The 23,814-nt window shown below is 37.2% G+C and overlaps 1 protein-coding gene across 1 annotated transcript in view; it reads right to left on the bottom strand.

The window, feature by feature from the left end:
- LOC116178913 overlaps positions 1-23,558 on the bottom strand; it is a 194,765-nt gene extending 171,207 nt beyond the window's left edge. The window contains exon 1 of the mRNA XM_031498571.1: positions 23,390-23,558. The gene's annotated coding sequence lies outside the window, so the exon portion shown is untranslated. The remainder of the gene's footprint in view (positions 1-23,389) is intronic.
- Positions 23,559-23,814: the final 256 nt, after the last annotated feature.

Raw genomic sequence — 23,814 nt, 5'->3', positions numbered from 1 at the left:
TTGTCCAGATACGGCCCTGTTCTCAAGGACGCTTGTCTCCATTTTCAGTTACCCTGATACAGGGGCGTATCATTAAGTCTGGTTTTCTTTTAACGTAATGGTCCAAATAAGGCTGGTTGGAATCCCCCAGCTTACGCCCTTAAAAGGATCCCTCCGATCGATTCAAAAGGCCCCCTATGAAGAGCATTTACGGAAGACAATGACAATTGTGTTTGAGTCAGGTCCACCGACCTATTTCACTAACCCATTATACAGGGTGTTTCGACATTCGCGCACACGGACTATGGGATGGTGTTATACGACAAAAACTGAACAAAAAGTTCCTTTACCAGTTTTCCATCAGACCGCTATTTTTCGAGCTACCGCGGTTTTAAAAATCTCCGCCCCCCTACGCTGCGTCACTGGTTAAACTTAATAATAACACATTTTTAAAAACAAAAGAAGGTTAAAAATAAACTATAATTATGACGAGTATTTAATTACAACAGTTGTTCAAAATGTCCGCCGTCTGCTAGTAAACAAGCTTCAGCAAGTTCCGGTCTGATCAAAAACTGGTAGAGGAACTTTTTATTCAGTTTTCGTTGTATAACACCATCCCACAGTCCGTGTACGCGAATTTCGAAACACCCTGTATCAGTGCGATACTACGTAACTAACGTGAATTCCATTGGTTTATATACCTACCCTACCAAAATTTGTTCATAATTTGTTTGTGTTTTGTATGCAACATTTTATATTTTTTAACCTTCAAATTTTTGTTTTGTCATAATTTAGCCTGAATGAAAAATTCCGTTAACATTTTGTGTGAAATCGTTTACGTTTTTGGTGTAATGCCTAATTTATGTTTATATTTCGATTACATACTCTTGGACCCAACTTAAATTTATATTTTTGGTCATTCATTTAAATTTGTGGAAGATATCGAATTGTTTGATGTGTATACTACCTTATTTTTAAACGAACATTTTGGCCAAAAAATGTATTTATTGTTTGGATAAAAAGAATACAATTCTTCAAAATTGACTGACAGAATATTATGTACTTTGTCAATTCATTCTATCAACAACTCCTACTTCTTAACCTTATAGTTCAAAATGACAATTAACATTCTTACTTTAACAGTCATGGGAATGACAAATAACTGTAACCAATTAGTTACAACACCTAATGCCAGAAACGACCTCGACTCTCAACTGTAGGTTTGAATTCCCTGAACGAAGGGCAGGTTACCTATCGCGGGGGCGAGATTCTGCGAACTGTTTTGTTACCTGCTTGCCCCGCAACCAGTTTTTTTGCCAGTTGCTTTTAACCTGTATTTACTATCATGATTTGTATATGACTTATATTTGTCGTGCTTTTTTATCAATCGATTACAACAAATTACCTTATACATTGACAACAATTTCAGTATTGCTCATTCGAGATTATTGACTATTAAAATATCTCTATGAATTATACTATTACGTTATTATATTATTTTATTCTGTGTTCCTTCATTGAGACATATCAAAAGAGAACGCGCCTTCTGCACAAATAGTAGGTAATCAATGGGAAGTTCAAATCAAATGAAATAATTCTTCAAATTTGTGTTGATTTTCGCAACAGTGTTCGTGAGACCCATTCCACTTGAAATGTGTACCTACTACGTGCAAGAAAAGCGCAAATTCGAGCATGATGGTCTTTAACGAAATCTACTTTACCGTATCTCCCCTTTTTCCAATACACTCAAAGGGAGCATTATGCTATTCAACCTGCTGACGTTCCGTGTCTTTATACACAGACGCATTTTTTTTGTTTTTATACCCGGTAGCGAATCTAACAAAGTCCCGTCTTGATCCTCTCGGCCAGCGCTATAGATCGAACGGCCATTGGGGTGGACAAAAGCTTCAATGCTTTTAAAGCGGCTTGAGTCTCGACGGCGAATAGAAAACTCGCTTTCTTTTTGTTTAGTATGTAAGTTTGTAAAATAATTGGTTTCGATAATTGAAGTTGTGCAGCGTAACGCGACGTTGACGGTTTTGGCACTTTAATTAAAATGTAGGTACTCGCTTTTGAGTACAATTAATGCAAACACTTTGAGTACTTGTAACTGGGCTTAGAGGTGCACTTTTGGTGAAAATTTGAAAATTCTGGCACACAATAAGTTTCTATGCACAAGGCAATTTTAACATCATTTCCAAATTCATTGGAAAAGTTCTTTCTCTTGCCATTACCATGGTCCAAGGTTTTATTTCAATGCCGGCCAACTTGTAACTATAATCTTAAAACTTAGCCTTTATTTTTGGGTTGCCGTTTGTTCGTAGTTCGTATTGGTGGTATATGAAGCTGACAAGAATGGACAATGGTTCGGAATATGTAATTAGATTTGTCTTAAAAGAAGATATTTCCTTACTGGATCTATACGACTCCAGCGTTCCTAGTGGCAAGGTGCGTCTTTGTTGATAATGGATCAATTACTTTCGAAGTGCAGCAGCTTCGGTGCGGTTTGAATCACTTAATGCACGCTTGGAGTATTTTATTTGGTGCGAATATATCTTTTCTATTTTTAGTTTGAGCGATTGCAAAACTAAATTAATTTGGCACAGGGCAAGTTTACGATAGAAATCGGTACACCGAAATCATTTTTTCGACAGAATCTGCAAGCAAATAGGGCAGAAAAAGACTTTTTCTTATAGATTTTGGCGTGTACAATCCAAAATGATCATCATATTGGACTACTACAGCAAAAGTTATCCTCCTTTTCCTATTTTGTTCATAACTTTTGAACTGGTCGTTCAATCCTAAAAATTCTGGAGTTTTGGATTCTACAGGGCTTAAAATTAATGTTTGATTGATAGAAACATTTTGCGATACTAGGCGCAGTTAACTACCACACAAGCAGTGATAGCTTCTCAACCTCCCTTTGCTTTACTACACAGAATTAGATGACAAACCTGGCTTGATGAATTAGATGGAAAATTTTCGGTGGCTGTTAATAAAACAATTGCGGAATTTCCGAAATCGCTAACCCATCAGCAAAAATTATAATTATAAGATCACGGCGACACGCAATATTGTTTTATTAATAACTACCTTATAATTCAAATGGAGCGATTCATTGATAATTTCGGACGGTAGAAACTTTTAACTTTTAATAAGAAGAGCAGCTTAACGAAAGGCCTTACTGTACTACAACTGCTTGCTTTTTCCCCTCGACAAATCTTTTTCTGTAATCGAACAACAGCTTTATTTAACTGTACAAATTTATTATAAAAAGCATGGGGACGTTTTATTTGGTATCAGAATCTATAATAATGATGGGTCACCCTGTATGTTTTATTTTTTTATTTATTTATTTTATTGCCTTTACTTTATAGTGGGTGGTGTGTTAACACAGTATGTGTCTATATTCAATTGTTCGTAACATTAAATATGATTGCCAGTTTGGGATTGAACACAATCTCGACCATATCATTTAAATTTGAAGTCATTGTTGATTTTCTTTAAATTTATTTATTTAATGATGTGTAGTTACCTTTATTTTGAATTGTGTTTGTAAATTAAAAGTGGGTGTTTAAAAGTTCATCTCGAATTAATTGCGTGAAATGAGTTGTTAAAGGTATCTCATTTAAATCCACTCGTTGTGATAAGAAATTAGTTATCGCTGCGTAAGCTAATTAGTCCCAAGATAAGCAGGTTTCACCGATAAGAACAAAGGTGTTCGAAGACGCAAGTTCAAGTAGAGGAGAAGCGGAAAATGGGAGAGGGAAGAATATTTTAAATAGGAGAGGAAGACGCGAATCCTGTTTTTTTGCTGGTGCAATAAGCTGCTTGGTCGACACTTACACTCGAATTATTAATTTTTACGTATACGGATAGAGCGCTTAAAGCTTCATTAGATGACATCGTACATTAAATCTCTGAGCACAATTACTTAAACATCTTTCTTCAAAACTTTATTAGGATAACGAAGAACCGAAGAACAAAAAAAACGTATAAAACGTGCACATTTTCAGTGTATCATCAAGAAAGTCCCTTCTTTCGTTATGTTCTCGTATTTAACGGATCTCCTCTCTTTCACCTTAAAAATTTCCTTCTACATTTTCGTATACAAACCAATCAAAACCAAATCTGAATAATGCCAGCTTCGAAATAAACTGCACACCTGTTATTTTTTATCGGCGACAATACATGTTTATCTTGAAACTAATTAAGTGTCACCTTACACGACGCGATAACGAACGTTCTTATCGCAATGGACAGATAAACCTTTTAATACAATATGTAAAAATACAATCAGATGCCATGAGAACACTTAAATTCTTGTGATGTTGAAGGAAGAAATTACAACAAAGCTTTAATAAGACGTATCTATTTCGACAGAAAAGTAAACAACTAAAAGAGAAAGTACAAATTTAAATCTGTTTATACTAATTACGCGTTACAGTACAAGTTTAAAAAGTCGGAATGGCCTATGGGCCTCACTCACTATTACTCCTTAGAAATCGTTAAGAATAAATTTTAGGAAAACTTGAGGAAATCATGGGAAGTACAATTCAGTGGAGTTTTTAAAAAACTGTATGGGACGAGTGAGAAATTAAAGAAGAAATTAAAAAGCGAACGTGAAAGTAACAATTACGAGGAATTTAGTGAAAACTTCAGGAACGTTTGGAAGGAAACGGAGAAATTAACATAGACGTCTGAGTTCCATTTCTCCTTACATTATTCGAGTGGGATATATTCCAATTTGCTTGTAGTAAATGTTTCTTTATTTACTAACCCAAATGGAAGCATATTGAATTGCAATTTTCTATTCTTTGCAAAACTTGGTCTAAAGTTATGCAGGTATTATGTCACAATTCGTTATTCCGACATCAAATTGGAATGTTTATTCCCTCATCGGGTCACTTTGAATAAAGTAAAATGCGAGATACGGTTATTTGTACACAAATTAAATTATTCGTCCACGGACCTATATACGTCTATCCTGAGGGCTCTAAATGAATGATCCGCTCATATTATAGCGAAACAGAATGATCGTATTTATGCGGAATCCTATAATCCGAGCAACAACCAATAACATCTTCAACCCCATATTTACATTAGCTCCAAACCGACGTTTTCCTACGTACCTACTCCACATCTCGCGGTGTTGCCGACATTAAGATCATCCGACCGTATTTGCTTAAGGCTCGAGACAATTATTACCTTTATACCCTAATATGCCGTAGATCTTCGTTCTCGAGAGAAATAACAGCCGGCTTTATACGTCTTTCGTATACTTTTCTTTATATTAAGTTTTCGCGCTTCGGTGAAGTACATTACGAGCTGTTACTTGCAACAGTTAAGGTCTTTTTTATGTAAATTGTATAATAAACAAACATTAAGCGAATTTATTTATAATTTGTTTGATTATGTAATGTGAACCCGTTTACGTATTTCTTTGATTCAATTACATATTGATATCAGAGATATAAGAGCGGGAAAAAATAACCCTACCGCAGAGGACACTGGATGTCGACTAACAAACGGCCAGTCATCCACAACACCAACGTTGGAGTTTAGTGAACGACGGGTGCTGGTGGAATCTCCTGACTGATTAAGTGCGTTTGAAAACTTAAGGCGCAGGGAAGTCGTGGGATATCGCGTGATCGGTTCAGATTACAGGAAAAAATTCGTTTATTTTACAGTCGTATCTATTGGGACCCCTGCGTCGTGTGGTCGATGTTGGTAAATGTGGTAGTCGATTTTTGGTAAAAAAGGAAGGTTATACACTGCCTTTTTTTGAGGCCCGAAAAAAAAAGTGTCTCAGGTCGACCCGGAAAAAAATTTTCTTATAGAATGAGTCCTGTAGAATCCATAATTTCAAACAGTTCCAAGATTGGGCTACTAGATCAAAAGCTACAGCCCTTTAAATTTTCTTTCGAAATTGGTTTCTAGTCCATAATTTTTGATTGAGAAGTCTAATCGAAAAAGTACGAATTGTTTTGGATTCTACGCACAAAAAGTAATAAGAAAAAGTGTTTTCTCGAGAAATTTTGGTGTAGTCGATTTTTGGTAAAAAAGGAAGGTTATATACTGCCTTTTTTTGAGGCCCGAAAAAAAATTAGCTCAGATCGACCCGGAATACAAAATTTCTTATAGAATGTGGCCTGTAGAATCCATAATTTCAAACAATTCCAAGATTGGGCTACTAGATCAAAAGTTACAGCCTTTTGAATTTTCTTTCGAAATTGGTTTCTAGTCCATAACTTTCGATTAATAATAATAATAATAATAATAATGCACTACAAAGACAGGTCCACCCAATAAAGTTACACGTCCTAGAACAGTTAAAAAACACAAAACTCCTTCTTCACAGAAACACACCACATTATCACAACCCACTCGTATTCAACCGAAACGCGAAAACCTTAACAGAACTACATGCTCACAACATACTGTAATACCTCCACCAAAAACCCAAGCAACCACACAAATACAACCTCAAGAACAAAGAAACACCATAAATACAAGTAACGCAACTTGCACTACAAAGACAGGTCCACCCAATAAAGTTACACGTCCTAGCACAGTTAAAAAACGCAATACTCCTTCTTCTCAGAAACAACCCACTCGTATACAACCGAAGCGCAAAAACCTTAACAGCACCACAGGCTCACAAAATACTGCAATATCTCCACCAAAAACCCAAGCAACAACACAAATACAACCTCTAGAACAAAGAAACACCATAAATACAAGTAAGGCAACATGTACCACAAAGACAGGTCCACCGAATAAAGTTACACGTCCTAGCACAATTAAAAAACACAAAAGTCCTTCTTCACCTAAACACACCACGTTATCACAACCCACTCGTATTCAACCCAAACGCAAAGCCAAAGAAACACTTACACAATAAACTCTATTTAATAAAATTACAGGAATTATTATAATGATATTTTTGTTTTGTTTTCTTCTCTCCTGATAGCGTTGACTATTGTGGCCATTAATAGCTATGTTGGTAAGTATGAATTACATACTATCCGTAGATTTCCAATGCGAGTGTGTGAATATTTTTTTTTTTTTATTTTTTTTTTCTTTAGAACCCTACATAACTTCACCAGACACAGACACAGACACTAATCGTTACTTGATTTTAATCCGTGCGATTAGTTAACCAGGCTAGACCTGAGTTCTCACAAGATACACCGACAATAATAATAATAGTGATTTATTCTTAGAATTGTGAATTACAATTATCGAAACGTCAAGGGATATTATATAACAGACATATTAGAATAAACAAACGACATAAAAACTGTATACATACTATATAGACTATACTATAAAATATCAAGCGAACCTAGAATAGCAATATGTTCTTTGAATTCCTGTACGGAATAAAATGAGTTGCTTTGTAATATTTTTTGAGATTTGTTTTAAATTCATGATGGTTGAGATTTCTTAAATGTTTTGGGAGGAGATTAAACAGTACCGAGGCTGTATGAAATGGAGAGGTTTTATAGTAGGTATGGTTGTGTTTGCGAATTGCAATGTTGTGTTTCCCTCTTGTGTTGTGTGTTGTATGCATTTTACCTACTGTATCAAATTTCTTAATGTTTTTATGCACATAATGAAGAATTTTTTGGATATAAATACAGGGCAATGGTAAGATTTTAAATTCTACGAAGGTGTATTTGCACGTTTCTAAATATGTGACGTTGCATATCAGACGAATTATGCGTTTTTGAATTGAGAAGTCTAATTGAAAAAGTACGAATTGTTTTGGTTTCTACGCACCAAAATTAATAAAAAAAAGTGTTTTCCCGAGAAATTTTGGCGTAGTCGATTTTTGGTAAAAAAGGAAGGTTATACACTGCCTTTTTTTGAGGCCCGAAAAAAAAATTGTCTCAGATCGACCCGGAAAAAAAAATTTCTTATAAAATGTGGCCTGTAGAATCCATAATTTCAAACAGTTCCAAGATTGTGCTACTAGATCAAAAATTACAGCCCTTTGAATTTTCTTTCGAAATTGGTTTGTAGTCCATAACTTTTCATAACTATTCAAATACTTTGCGAAGTATTCGAATACTAAATATTTGTGAAAGTATTTGAGTTACAACTACAAATACTGCTTCCATAAAAGTATTTAATTACAAAGTATTTGAATACTTTAAAGGATTTGAATACTAAAAAGTATTTACAAAATCGAATACTGCCCAGCTCTGCATGTGGCCCATTATTTAGGGATCACTCAGTCCCACACTCCGGTTTATCAACCTCAATCTGATATTGCAGAACGATAAACCCGAGATTTGAAGATTCAATTAGCCATACTAGCTCCGGTCTAGGACATTAGGGCGCCGCCGAAAGGGCGCGGCCGTTAGGGCGCGAGACATAAGGGCGCGTGGACATAAGGGCGCGAGGACAGAAGGGCGCGGGACATAAGGGCGCGGGACATAAAGGCGCGGGGACATAAGGGCGCGAGGACATATGGGCGAGTATTCTCTAACAAATATATATCGTAGTTAATTTGTGTTGATATGTTATACCAACAGTCATTACACAGGGCGTTCAAGATACCAAAAACATGTAATGCGCAATGCCAAAAGATTGGGTCACACCTTTTGTCACTTTTAGTTGTATATTTGTAGCGTCGAGTTGCTTAAATGATACTGTTATGCATTATCCCAAATCGCAGGCTTGCTCGATTTGTTCACGTCCAACCATTTAAAAAATAACGGCGCAACCGATTACAATGTAATTCTGCAAATAGATTCTTTATCAAATTTGTAGATAGGAGTTTGAGAATTGGCAATATCGACCAAAGAATAAACAGTGCCATTTTGACATCTTCGCTAGTTATGCATCGAATTGCACGAGTTTTCAATATGGATAGCCGACACCAATATAATAGGCGCACTGCCAAAATTGGGGTTTGATAGATCCAAAATTCACAATGCCTTTTTAACATCTCGGCCATTTATTTAAGAAAACATTTAAAAAAGAACGGATGAACCGATTACGCTGAAATTTACCTATATACCTATATTTGTGTATCTTGAACGCCCTGTGTAATGAGTTTTGATATAACATATTAACACAAACTAACTACAATATTTTTTTGTTTAGAATACTCTATCCCTCGCCCATATGTCCTTGCGCCCTTATGTCTCCGCGCCCTTATGTCCCGCACCTTTATGTCCCGCGCCCTTTTGTCCTCGCGCCCTTATGTCCACGCGCCCTTATGTCTCGCGCGCCCTTATGTCTCGCGCCCTAACGGCCGCGCCCTTTCGGCGGCGCCCTAATGTCCGGCTCCGTACTAGCTCCCATAAGGTTATCCATGAACAAGTCCATATGTCATTCAACAGGATTTACACCAGCACATCTAACGATGAGACGCGAACTATGAACGATTGCACCAGGTACCAGCGTGCCACCATATTACCAAATAACTTCGTTCCCAAGTAACGCCCTACCTCCTCAAACTAACGAGTACTCTCCGCGAGGGCAGATTAAATCAGGAGACCGCTGAGGAAAAACGGCCGATATCCACAAGCGGGAAGGACCACGATACTCGCCTTCTTAGCGACGGAAAGAAAGGAATCCTCTTGCCAACACACGAAATAGAAAACCCAGAAGTCCCCAATCGGATCCTACCACGCCTCCGCTTTCACCCCGTACCACGGAGCAACGGAGCAAGCCTCACAACCAGTAATGCCAATCAGGAAACGAGGCCGCCCTCACCGGGACGTTCTCCAGTTCAGCAGGGAGAGACTGTTACGGCCATACCTCCGAAGAGCACATTTTTTGAGCTTGTCTGAGGTATTTACTCCTCAAAAAATGTAGATGTTCCGTCGAATCCTACGATATCCTTCGAAATATTGCAATTTCCGTAGAGCGTTTTCCTAGGGACAACCCCTCGGTTTGATATTAAGAGAAAGTACAGTTGCCCACTGTTTCGCACATAGTTTTTAGCACGAAACAAGTTCCCGATAAACTGTACAACTAATGGAGCTCTCAATACGATATTCTACGCAAATAATGTAATTATAACCAAACGCGCCATTTGGGAATTAAAAGCTTCTTCCCTCTCTTAAATAAATATTTCTTTAAACAATTTTGCAATTTACGTTTTAATTCCGAGTAATTAAAATGCGAACTCAGGGCGTAGCGTTAATGAATGGACGAAAACGAAATGCGAAAAGAAATAAAAAAATCGCTCCATCTTATTATTTTAAGGACATTGTAGGGATTGAAAAGCTTTCCGTGTTTTTCACTGTTTTAACTTCATTTTTTATGTAGAATTCGCTCATTTTAACCTTTCGCATAAAACGGTCGTGATTTCAATATTTCCGTTTGATCAAAAATTCTCATCCTTACTTTTCACGAGTGTGTTAAAAGCGGAGCGCCCGTTTTAAAATCCCTTTCGGGATGGAATCGATTTTAGTTAATGAACGGGTAGTATATTTCGAAGGAATAAGCGTGGAAACCGAATGTTTAGCATTGGAAAATTCTCAGACTCGCTCATTCTATCTATCTATTTTCCTACTAATGTACCGATTTTACTTTTGCGACCACGTTGCCGCCGTCTTAGTAAGACAACTTGCGACATTTATCGCGAAAGCAACTTGCAAAGCGTTATCGCATTAAAATACGTGGACGAACATTTTTGTTTCGGTATATTATTGTGCTCGCGCTTAAATAAATTTATTACCATAAAAGCGTTGGGGTGCAAGGTACAAAAATTTTCGTTGCGCTATATTTGGAGTGGTAGGTTACGTTAAAGAACCACTTTATTACTCAAAATTGTGCACCTAATTTGTTTATACGAGGTGCTACCGTGCTAATAACATAAATAAATCAACAACCGGTAAAAAGGTTAGACAATTAATTCGTGCTTTTGTTGACTGTTATAAAGATAATTTTGGACCATACTACTGAACATTGGTAACCATTCCAGTAAATAATAAACTAAATTGGAACTATCCCGTTACAGGGATCATTGGATTTGACCCATTTTTAGTAGGCTTCTCAAGCGATTGCCATTTATCGTGTTTACAGACAGACAGGCAACTACCATCGACTCTCTTAAGCTTGCATCGCTTTACTCTGCCTCTTAATAAATAATTAACAACAAAAAAGTAACTTAGTAGTAAGTAATATGGTAAAAACTAACGTTATGACGTCGGTTGACAATAACGTCCACACCAAGCAGAACCCTCACGTGAGAGAGTCAACTCGGGCGCCGCGATCCTGAAGGCGCTGCCTTTATCCAAGGATAAAGAAATATACGATGCTAATAAAATGCTGCGTCATCTATAACGGGCATTAACAATATATCCGCGAAAATGCGACAATGAGGCTATCAAGCGCACAAAAGGAAACTTCAGAGAAGGCGACTTATTTTAAAGAAAATGATACTGTGCGTAACCTCTAGCGGTAGAATAGGAAACTGCGAAATGAAATCGATGGAAGGAGAAATATTGAGATGGCGTAAGTGAATTTAAGGCTGAGTTAAAAAGACGAGTAGCTCAACTGCATTGTGAAAACGGACCCGCTTCGAATGTGTGAAAACGCGAATAAAATGTATTAGTAGGTATTATTAATTTACTGCAAATAAATGGAAAATTAGGTCCACTTCGCCTTTGTAGTCAGTTTAATGCCAGGAAATTTTAAGTGAAACTTCGAAAGTGCTACTCGTAAATGAATAGCCACACCTATTTCGTTTATATCAAAACAAAGTGATATTTCTATTATCAGATATGATTCATATTCATCTTTTCCACAACCGAAACTTACTTTGAACGTAATGTGTGTTTATAGCGATAAAGACAACAAACCGTGACGCACACGATACGGCCACGTAAATGAATTAGTTAATTTTTTATGTGTTCTTGTTTTTTAAATCCGTACTGAAAGGCAATATTGAGCTAACTTAACTCTATTTTTTGTTATAATTTTTAAATAAACATTGAACTTTTAAACCAAACCGGTTAATTCTAAACTTCCATCTGTGATTACTGGAATGGCAATGCTCTATTTTACTATTGTTCCGAAGGTCTTAGAATTTTCTACGAATAGCTTTACATCGATTAAATAATGAAGCTTTTTGTGGAATATTCACTCTTAATGGCGTATTTATGGTCACTATACAGGCGCAAACAAATTTTTATTACTAATTGATTGTCATAACTTCACAGCCATTTCCGATCTCCGCATTTCTTTTTACCTATTTAATTATGACTGTATCGGAAAGGGGGTATCGTGTGTCCTATTTTGGTTGAGATTGCAGTGTATCTCGGTTGTTCTTAGATAGAGCCTTTTTTTGGTGAAACTTTTAATACCACAAACAGAATCAATCTACCTACGTTTTTTCTGAGATATAGGCCGAAAATGAAAAGTTTGACTTGAGATGTAAGATCGAAAAAAGGTAAAACTATATTTAGAATCCAGTGGCGTAGTCAAATAAACGTTTGGACAACTTTTTCTGACATTTGACACAAAGTTGGTATTTTTTAAATGAAACACCCTGTATATCTAAAGTCAATTGTTCGTTTTCCTTTTCCTGGTTACATACAGTGAATGTATAAGGACAGTGCTCCACGCTCGCCATGTTTTTTTTTCAAATTTAGGTGTCATTGAGCTGATTGGTTTAATCGAATCTGTAGATTTAGCGATTGGCTACAATAATATTACTGGCGAACAGTTGGGCACATCTTTATGTAGTGTCAAAACACAGACAAGAACATCAAAATGTCAGTGTAACAATTTATTTTAGTAGGTAGGTAAGTGATTGATTGATTGATTTATTTATTTCTTTGTGCCATTTGGCGTAAAATATACATAATTTATAATAATTTGAAAAAATATACAAGTATAATATATAAAAAATAATGCAATTTAAGTAAAATAAGATAATAACTACTGCTTTACGTATGTATCTTCGGGATGAGATAAATGAAGCGGGTCATTGTAATCAAAATGAAAGCGAGGAGAGTTTGTGAAACTTGTCTACTCGTTACCGATGTTAAATGACAAAGAACTTATGCTAGCGTGGAGTGGATTTAAACGATTTGTCATTGTAAGATAAAGCGCTTGTGTGGTCAACAGTTAGAATGCGGTGCCTATAAATATGTGCGTAAATAGTGGGAAAGGATCATTTGTACGGCGACACGGAGCGCAAAATCTGCGCCAGCCATTGTTGGAAAGGGTGTAGTGCAACCTTGATTCAATCAATCAACTGTTGGAAGGCAAAACCGAGGCTGGAAACGTATATTACAATTTTTATTTACACAGCTAAAACTGATACAAACTGGTACAAAATATATGCAGGATGCCGGAAGCGGCGTAGGCATGTGTGGATGGTGCCAACCATTGAGATAGAAAACTAATGGAGGGAATATAATGGTAGAGGGGGTAAGAATTTTTGTAGACGGAAGTTGCCACAGATAGAGGCCACTCGCGTGGATAGGTTCCCGTGAAGGTACATTTTGGCCGACATTATTTGACATATGAAAACGCGGGTCCTGTCACTGTCAGTTTTCCACCAAATTCAAATTTTATTAAATTTGCAATTTTATAGTACCTAATAATTTCGGATCGGTTTGTGCTCTGGTTTATATAAATAACTAACTGCCGCATGTCATTTATCATGTTGTAGGCGAGGTTGTAGGTACCCAGTTTATGTTTCTTAGTTTTCCAAACGAACCAGTACTTCGAGCAAAATGGTTACCTAACATTTGTAAATATATCTCAAGAACAGCTCTCGAAATTTGCTTTTGTGCTCACAACGCTTCATTGACTGTGATTTCGACCAAAGGTTGCACCGGAAAATGTTCATCAAATATGCAGTAGGTACTATCAAAACTTGTTTTTGCAGCTAAACGTTTGAGTTTATAATATGATATCAGGTGTAAGTTTTTTTACGAGTGCGGATACATTTTGAGACCAATAAACAATAAATTATTATTGAATCTCTCTGCCGTTGTAATGAACCTGAGACCAACCAGTCAATTGTAGCTATTGATCAACACAGTGAATTTAATGGGAGTTGTCAAGTTGTAGTGGCTATAGTAAACTGGCCTTAATTATACTACTGGAACACATCGATGTATATTTAGATTTGTAATCAATGATTATATTAAATCTGCATACTTTCCCATCCTTGTCTATTTTGTTTACTTTACCACGAGCATGTATTTTACTCCTTCTATACGTTTTTTTTTGTTATTATTCCTATTAGTGGAAAGAAAATTATATCTCTACGCCACTGAAGTGAGACGCTAATGATAACGGAAGTGGTGTGGTACTTTAATCACAGCTAGAGGCCACTTTTGGTTCCCGTGGTCTACGTCTGGCCAAGCATTTGATTCCCTCCATTAGTTTTCTAACTCAATGGTGCCAACCCTGAGTAACGGTGTTAGGTCAGAGCCGGATAGTGAACAGTATTACGGGCAATCTCACGTCTTGGGGTCCTTCCCTTCTAGGTAGATGCGTAGACCCTTCTTAATCTCTTGGCTACGTTTCTCCACCGGGTTGGCCTGTGGGTGAAAGATGGGAGCGGTCCCATGGTAGTGTTGGGCGGTCTGTAATGATATTGGTCGAGTGTTTCGGACCAGCGCATTGTTGCAGGTTTTCGGTGTTCGCCCGCGAGACTTCTGGCGTTGTGGCCAATGAGGCGCTTGCTGGTAGTGGGGCCAGTGTTCCAACCCCTTCCCTGACGTTCGTAACATCAGCGAGAATTCTGTGGCCGGTCCGTGCAGATATGCTTCAATCGGCTCTGTAGGATCTTATTTGATCTTCGACGATTTTCTCACAAGAATAATGGCTAAAATTTTTACGGCAATTTAGGTATGTACTTAACTCGAAATATGGATTCAAAGTAAATTGAGAAAATTACTAACTTAATCAGTTAAAGAATTCGCTTGTAAGCTGATTTAGTGCTTTAGGCGCGCCTTTTTCATTTTCTGGCAAATTTAATCTCCAAACGAAAATAAACGCATTAGCGTTTTGAGGAAATTCCAAATTTATTGTGGAAACTTTTGTAGTACTTACTTACGAAGTAAATGCAATGCTGAGATACCGATTAAGTTTGTAATCCCACCCCCTTTAATCAAAGTTCCTAAAGTGATTAAAAATTCAAGAAACGCGCCCGTGAGAGTAGGTAACCGGACACCTCCGAGGCAAAAATCGAAAACGAAGATTAAGAACGGTTCATTTCATTAACAAAATTACATCCGTCGCTTTAACGCAATTATCCGCCTCGATGACGCCCTCTACCCGCCGAATTTGCTAAATTGCAATTAATTTCTAATTTCAAGCGCAATTATTTCTCCCTCAAGAGGTTTACGTCGGTTAATCTTATTTAACAACAAGCGTATTAAGTGGCTTTCTTTGAATTAAGAATGGCGCGCAAAAAAGAGTTCGAGAGGCAATGTACACAATTATTAATGGGCAAGTCGCTTGACATTAAATAATACCTTGATATTTATCTTTGTCGGCGAGGGAATTCTATTTCGGGACTTAAACCCTTTCAGCTCGAGCCTGAAAGAAAATTGCGTTTTAATTTGGTTCCTCTGTTCGTTAGTTGTGTTGATTAATAACAACCCATCTCATTTGGGGAGTATTTGTAATGCCGTATAATTAAATAGCCTGCTGCGCGCGGCTTCATTATAATGAACGGTCTTCGAAGTTCATAATCCAAAGGTAGCCAGCCAATTAGAAATGACTACTATCCAAAATCAAGTAGACAAAGTTTGTTGGTATACGAAATGCATACAATCCAACAGATGCTCAAAAATAAGGTCTTAAAAAACAAACCAAACTCTCCCTTCAGCTAATATTCCGTTACAGAGTCGTACCCTGTCTAACTGAGTGGTCACCTCTATGATTACCTAACCCGCTGTTATACGATAAAATTACTCCCCAATCTTTAAAACACAATTCGCAATCTTAAGAAACAAAGCAACCCATTTATAAGGTCTATTAGTATTATAAACTTCATCTCCTTTGACCAATCGCACGCTAGAAGCCTCGGCCGTTGAGAACCCTGAATAATCAGTTCTCATGATGCGGCCAACTGACACTTGTAACCCATTAATTCTGTCTAATCGCCCGCCAGACTGGCACGACCAACTTTCCCACGCAGTTAATCAGGGCCATCGACTTAAACAATAGAGCCATTGACGTAAAAAATAATAGAGCAATATCATTTTACCCTGCTCTATAATAAAATCACCCTTATACACTCAATCTTTAAAACCGCGCAACCCTACAGAAAATCGGCTCCCGTTACAGGCGTTCAAATTAACTTATTTTTTTGTGCCCAATTTACTTTATGATGGACGCCTCAATTTGGAGATTTTCTACCTTGAACTTAGAACAAATGAACCTTAAACAAGAAACAGGTTCTTTCATCAAATTCAATTTTGATGGATTCATAAATGATAAAAATGCTTGCAAAAAACGGCTTCACATTAGTCTAGCGATTGATACCTCTAGAAATCACAGATCAAAATTTTCCTTTCGCTAATTTTACAAACACTGTAATCAATCATAAATTATGACGATTTTTCTTATAGATATTTCACCTATGAATTGGCATAATAAATGAATGATTATCACTGTACCACATAAACAGATTGATCTCGTCGGTGAGACAATAATAATTTCAGAACAGCCTCTTTACAATGAAACAATGAATTCAGCATAACTTCCGTAGTTCAGAAAATAATGAAAATTTTAAATGGAATTCAAGACGGAAATTAACTCCAAACGCGACATGATATGATCACGCCCTAGTCTCGCTGCGTGCTTAATTACGAATCCTCAAAATGTTTGCCCCTCTATTCCTTATTAATTAATGAACGCCTACAACATGGCTTCTTATTAACCCAGACGGCCATCTTTAATTGTTAATTTGTTTGTTAAATTCCCCCCCTACGAATAAAATAAAAGCCAAGGTACTAAATCGTTCCCAAATACAACCTTATCACCACGATGCTGAAATGACCCCATGCCAGATTCGCAGTTGTAATCAAGTAGCCCTAACCGAATAAGATCCAAATCCCCACCATCTCGTCTCCAAATATCTGAAATCCATTAAGAAAACAATACTTAAAGGCAAAAAGGGCAATCTTCCATTTCACCGGATGCTGACTTATTTATTCTTACAATTGCACTATTTAACTCTTTGAATTCCCAAGTTTGCCATCAAATTTTGGAAAAAAAAACTTGATCCAAATTTAGGGCTACCTTTAGAAGGAAAGAAAGAGTACTTTCAGTGACTACGTCAGATGCATGGCAGGTGTACTACTCAAATAATCAGGAAGTGATAGAAATATTATAAGAGCAGAAAAGACCCACGAAAACGCAAACGAGAAGAGACTGATTTCAGCAGAATAAGACAAATAAACTGAAAAACAAAAGGTAGCAATGAAAGTACCACTGCAACTTGTTTAGTCAGAAAACATACAATTGAAGCTGGACTGCGGTACTAAGTGTCCCTGGTTCGAATCCGGGTTCGGGCATGGATATTTGTAAATGTATACTCGGTTGGGTTGGTAAATCAGCCTTAAATAAATAAAAAATACTAAAAAAATATATGTGGTAGATGTGGGAAAAAAGGTCACCGCAAATAAACAGAACGGAACGAAACTCTCAGGTTCAAAGAGACCATGGCAACCGCGCTCGCTTTCCCCAATACGTTTCTTGTTATTGATTGTAATCGCCAGACATATTTTTGTTCACGTTCGCTATGAAGCGGTATACGTGTTAAACGACAAAGCGACCACCTGTTACAGCATGCGTCGGCTTTTTCCTCCACCATTGCTGTCCATTATAAAGTAAGCGTTTTAAGTTAGCTTAAGATAGTAAGAGGGGTGAGCGTTGAGCCGTGCCGTCGCATTTCGCATGATGTGTTCTTGTGACTCAAATCGGGTCCCTTTCAGCGACTAGTTATATAGCCAGAAGGAACACGGGGCCATGTCGGGTGAATATTGAGCCACAGGAATGTTGGGTTTGGCTAACAAAGCCTGAATTGAATGCGCAGAATGGGTGGGTGCGTAATCTGCCAAGATTTTGCTGCCCGCAGATCTGCTCGTTTGTGTCTCAAACCATCACGAAGGCAACTGGTTGTACTCCTTAGTGATGGTTTGGTTTTGTGGTGTGTACTCCAAATGCACCACACCACGGGAACATGATCGTGACATTGCTACGAACCTGCAGTGCTTTGTGGCCTCGGGGATGACGGATGTTCCCACTCTGGCGAGTGCATCTTCCTTACTGGACGAGCTTGTGGAGTCTTGCGTATGGTTTCCACTTGGGCATCGCCAAGATTGTAGGAAAATTTTACGAATTTTACGAAAACTGAAATCTGACGACCGCTCCCTGCACGTCTTGACGCGTACACCGATTACCTGCTCCTGATGCTATCTGGGGGCGGGAAAAATTAACGGCGGCCCATGAATGTCCCCTCCACGTGTCTACCAAGGGAAGTCTCTCTCGCTTCATTGGTTTACGTGGGAAAATTTAAGGTTCGATACTTTTTTTAACACCAACGACCCCCACTAACTCCTGAGCGCCCCTACCGACCCCCTCGATACCTTCACCGCCCACTGGGGGTATCGCCCCCGCTGGGAACTTATGCTCTATAGTGTTGAGTACAGTGACTCAATTTAGAACAGTGGCGACAACAAGGTATCTCGTTTTTGATTGGTCGTTGGTTCCGGCCGCCATATTGAAGCTAAATTCCAAGCTGGCCAATAGAACAATTCCAAAACGAAGCGGTACACTCCGTGCTATAATTATTAAATATACTGTTTTGACAGTTCACGGCTTCACGTTACTAGTTTACATTTTCCTTCTTGTATTTGCTTTTTTGCGTTTTCCGTCTCCAGTTTTATATAAACTCGTATATAGCTTGAATTTACGATATTGTAAGGTATGTAATTCGCTTAAAGTGTGGTAAGTGGTAATTGATGTAAAAAGTTTCTCAGAAGCCCTAAGTAATGAGTTTAGATAGAGGACTGGTTAGAGAAGCAACTTATACCAAATTTACCAGCAAATTAAATTGTGGTAATGGATAACGCAATTGTGATCATAAATACGCTTGAATTGCTTTAAAGTTTAACATTGATGATTGCTGAAGCACAACAAATATTGCTTTTTTGTACTCCGTAGACTAAACACAATTGTTGTGTCTTCCATTTAAGGGACTAAAGTGATACTTTTTATCCCAGAAAGAGAAACACGCGACAAGAAACAAGAACTGAGAAAACACGCTGACATGTCAAACACAATTTTTTAGCTCCAATATGGCGGATTATGATAAGTTGTCGCCACTGTCTGTATTGATGAGTTGAGTGCCGCGTTCGTATGCATTTTTTTAGAAGCAACAAACCGTTTAGATATTTAGTATACGGGTTCCTTATAGATCAAGAAATAATGCTCACTAAACAATTGATTTTTTTGGTTAAAATACCTCGAACAGCTTTCGGGTCTATTACGCCTGGATCCATTTTTATGGTTTTGTTCGTCTGTCTGTCTATTCCTCGTCCAACTCGAGAACGAAAACAGACAGCGGTATCAAATCTTCGTCAATCGAGTTCAAGGATAAGTGCTATTGAATATGAGCCGGATTAAAAGTCTGGTTTCGGAATGCAAGCTGAGTGGAAAAAAATTTCCCTACTGAGAATCGTACTTATGCGATCAATACTCTTTTCTCAAATAAAGGCGGTTAATAGCATAATATTCAGATTCCTACAAGATTTATTTATTTATTTATTCAAGTTCATGTAGGGTGCAATTGTCAAAAAAGGTTTACATGTAAAAGTGTATATAACATAACAAGTCAAAAATAGAACAAACAAACAATAATACATTAACACTAAATCACACTACCAACTTACATCTAACATGTTTGTAAGTTTCACATGATCCTCAAATTCATCCAGGGTGTAAAAAGCATGTTCAGTTAGGAATTTTTTAACGACACATTTAAATTTGGTATTTGGTAATTCCTTGATATGAACAGGAATAAGATTAAACAGGGTTAGTGATTTAAATTGTTTGTGGCACCTTGTTAATTTGCAGACGGTGTTTCCTGATTTTTGAAGAAATTCAAAAAATGAAAATGGTGCCGTTGAAAAGCTCAAAAAAAGCGCGTAAATATTGATCGAATTATAATTTTTGAGCTCGTAGTTGTCAAGTTGGCGTGAAGTAAGCAAGCCTTTTTTTCAAAATTGATTTGTGAACTATTGGAACTCAAAAATTACAAACGGTACCATGGAAAGGCTCAAAAAAGCTCAAAATAATGGAACATTGAACCATTTTTGAGCTCTACTTGTCCCGCTCACTTCAGGGACGTGTTAATTCGTTAACTTTTGACGAGTGTTGGATAAGTAGAATTTTGTGGAATTTATGAAGAACATGCTTAGTAATTGGTCAGCGCATTTTTATAGCGTATAATCCATTGGTTGACCAGAAGACCCTGTATGCAATGTGGTGTATAGAGCATCAACCCGTATACAGCTAGAAAGTCAATTTTTTTAAGAAGCTTCTGATAAATATAACTAATAACGGGTCTTTTTTAAAATTCGACGTCGAAGTTGACTTTGCAACACTGAATTATTGTGAACCCACCAAAATTACCCAAACCGAGCCACTGTACTTCCAATTTATTGTAAGGTAATGTTTGTGTGTTCACAATGAGCTTGCCATGGCCAACTTCGACGTCGAATTTTAAAAGAATATTAAAGTTCTCCTGTGAGATCGAAGGGACTTCAGCGCATTTTTGTGTGAAAGATCAGTACTCTATTAGCCAGTTTTGACTCCACCTTCAATAAAGATGTTTTCAAAGGCTATTACATTCCCTGTGTTAGTACCCACTTCTGACGTCCCGTTCACCCGCAATTCGCACCTTAACTCCACAAAATAGTACCCATTTTTTTGGGCACTTTTCATAGCTCAAACTTCTACTGGCGACACGAGAAAGAAAGATCGCGATTCGAGCTCTAGACGTTTTTGGACGCCCAAAGTCCACTACGTCACGAAGACGCGCGCCTTGCAAAATCTGGTTAATTTCGCCCCTAATATTCCAGGCTATATAATATTTTTTTACAAAAAAAATTAGTTACCGGGCGAAACCGGGTTTTTCAGGCAAGTGAAATGAATAGAAATTGGAAAAAAATAATTAAAACAGCTGAATTTTTCCGCGGGTGAAATCCCGGGGGTTGAAAGGGGTGGAAAGTGGTGTTTTGCAAATTGTGGCAAAACTATTAATTTTAGACGTAAATGTTAAATGTAAAAGTTATAGAGATTAAAAAAATGAGTAACTTTTGTATCTGCACTATTTTCACATAACCTCCAATTTTCCTAGAAAAACCCGAAAAACTGTTTTTTTCGTTTTTTATTCCTACTTTTGCGAAAAAATGTCGTAAGGGTTTGAAATTTGGCGGAAACATAGCTTGTTTTATGATAAAAAAGAAGATGCGATTATTCTTTGGGACTGTAAAGTTGAACCGTTTCCAAGATCTCACGATTTCTGAAAAAAACCACCTCTTTTTCGAGGGGATGAAAAATCTATTTTTTTGCATCGTACGGAGGTGCGCGGGGTAGCAAATGTTCGGGAAGGCTTATATTTTATTAAACCAAAATAAGAAAATATTATTTCTATAGCAAAAATTCGAGAAAATCGCCAAAAACTGGAAAAACAGTTTTAAGATAGCTAAATTATGTTGGATGTTAATAAAGATTTTTTCGAAATCTGTCTTCTTGCTTCTCTTTAATATGTTTGCTTAAATATTCTCTTTTGTGATCTTATGTTCAACTGTTGTAGTTAAAACATCTTTATTATTTCTTTTTTCTGCATTTTTACCGCAATAAAAGCAATTCGAAATAAACTCGGATTATCTTGCTTCCTGATTCCTGAACAATTTCTTTTTGTTCACTGACTCTTCTTCCTGCCTGTTTTATGCTGATGCAATTGCGTTGGGCCTGTTCATAAACTTGCAAAATCTGCAATAAGAACGTTAGTTTTACCGGCTAAAGCAAATGATTTGAGATGTAAAACCTGGAATAAACTTTATGAGGATTTTATTCATAATTCCTGTAAATTAACTATCAACAGGCCCAGCTTAATCCCATCAGCTGTAAAACAGGCAGGAAGAAGAGTTAGTGAACAAAAACAAATTGTTCAGGAAGCAAAAGAATTCGATTTTACTTCAAATTGCTTTTATTGCGGTAAAAATGCAGAAAAAGAAATAATAAAGTTGTTTACATAAGGTACTTGGGGCACTAGGAAACAAAAGAAAATATTTTACCAATATTAAAGAGGAGAGAGAAGACAGATTTCAAAAACTTTTTATTAGCGCTCAAAACCTACCACGAGTTGGAACGGCCACCCCATTTTTTTTAAGTCGTAATGGTCTTCTTCAAAAAAAATGGGTGATGCTCTATACACCACATTGCATACAGGGTCCTGGTCAGCCAGAGGACTAGTAAACGTAAGTTCAACGTACTCTATCCTTTTCATACTCAAGTTGCCTATCATTTTTCAATAAAATCGCGGAAAATCTTTTACGAGAGAATGGACAAGTTTTGTGAAATTTATTAAAATTGTATTCGTGTTCCCAAAATACCATTAAATTTATAACAACTCTCGATTTAACTTGTTAACCTCCAGTCTTTAATAAAATCGAAATTAACTCATAAAGTTTTTAGGAGAAATTTTGGTGGAATTTTTGGCGATATCGGATTCGGTTCGCTCATGGTACGCTAGTGGATCGTATTGCTCTTGACAAGATTACGTATCGAGCTTTGAGAAACTGCCTACCAATGCCGTGTGAAACTAAGGCGAGTTCGACATAAATCCTACTTACTTGATATTTCCTTCAATTTGGGACAAAATCAGATCGTAGCTTGCCAACTTTTTGTGATTTATAGACAAATTTGTAACGAAGCTTATCAACAATAAGTGGAAAAGTTTGAATGCAATTTATGTCGAATTTCCCTTTAGCTCGCTCCCCACGATTTCACCACGTAGAAAAGCGTAATTCCGACTGAATGTCTTTTGGTACCATCAAGACCTTTATTGTTAATTCACAGTTCGTGTGAAAATTGCAATGTTTCGATAGCCCTTTGTAAATGTTTGCTATTATACTCAGACGAAAACGATTTAAGTGCAAAGGGGCCCTTATTTAAAAATCTCGCGAACGGCTTTTTGATCTTTCAAGTGTGCGAACTCCAAGAATCTAACCCTCATCCTTGGCCCTCTATATCAAACCTTCACCATTCAGACTTTCCAAATGGAACTATCGATTGGGAAATTAGATTGTTAGCCTATTTTCGTAAGCGCACTTTCGAATCGAATTATTTATTATTAGACACAATCGGACGAAAAAATGATCGAATCGGTAACACTTACCCCCTTTATATTTAGCTGAATTGGTCGCCGGAAACTAACAATTTTTAAGTTCGCTGAAAAAAATCGTCTACTACATGTTAACAAAAGTTTTTCATCGACGAGAATCGGCGCGCGTCTACAATTCGGAAGCACAAACCCGTTCCGTTTGATGTAACCGACGCTTACTAAACAGGCGTCGTGTTTTGAAGACGCTACTTTTAGAATCGGCGACGCGCATTCTCATGCGGATTGTGCATGCGCCGAGAAGGTGAAAAGTTGAAAAAGAGGGAAAAATTACATTCGAATTTTCTTTTTTTAATTGTTATTATGACGCATTTTGTGTTTTTGTGTGGTGGATCCTGATCCAAGACGTTACGGTCACGTTGTTGATTGTCATTTCGTTAAACCTTTTCGCAGTCCAAAAGGTATGACAATCTAACGTTTTG

The sequence above is a fragment of the Photinus pyralis genome, unplaced genomic scaffold (genome assembly GCF_008802855.1).
Source record: "Photinus pyralis isolate 1611_PpyrPB1 unplaced genomic scaffold, Ppyr1.3 Ppyr1.4_LG8, whole genome shotgun sequence".
Taxonomy (NCBI): Eukaryota; Metazoa; Arthropoda; class Insecta; order Coleoptera; family Lampyridae; genus Photinus; species Photinus pyralis.
Note: the sequence above shows the minus strand (reverse complement) of the source record. Positions and strands in the feature narration are given on the sequence as shown.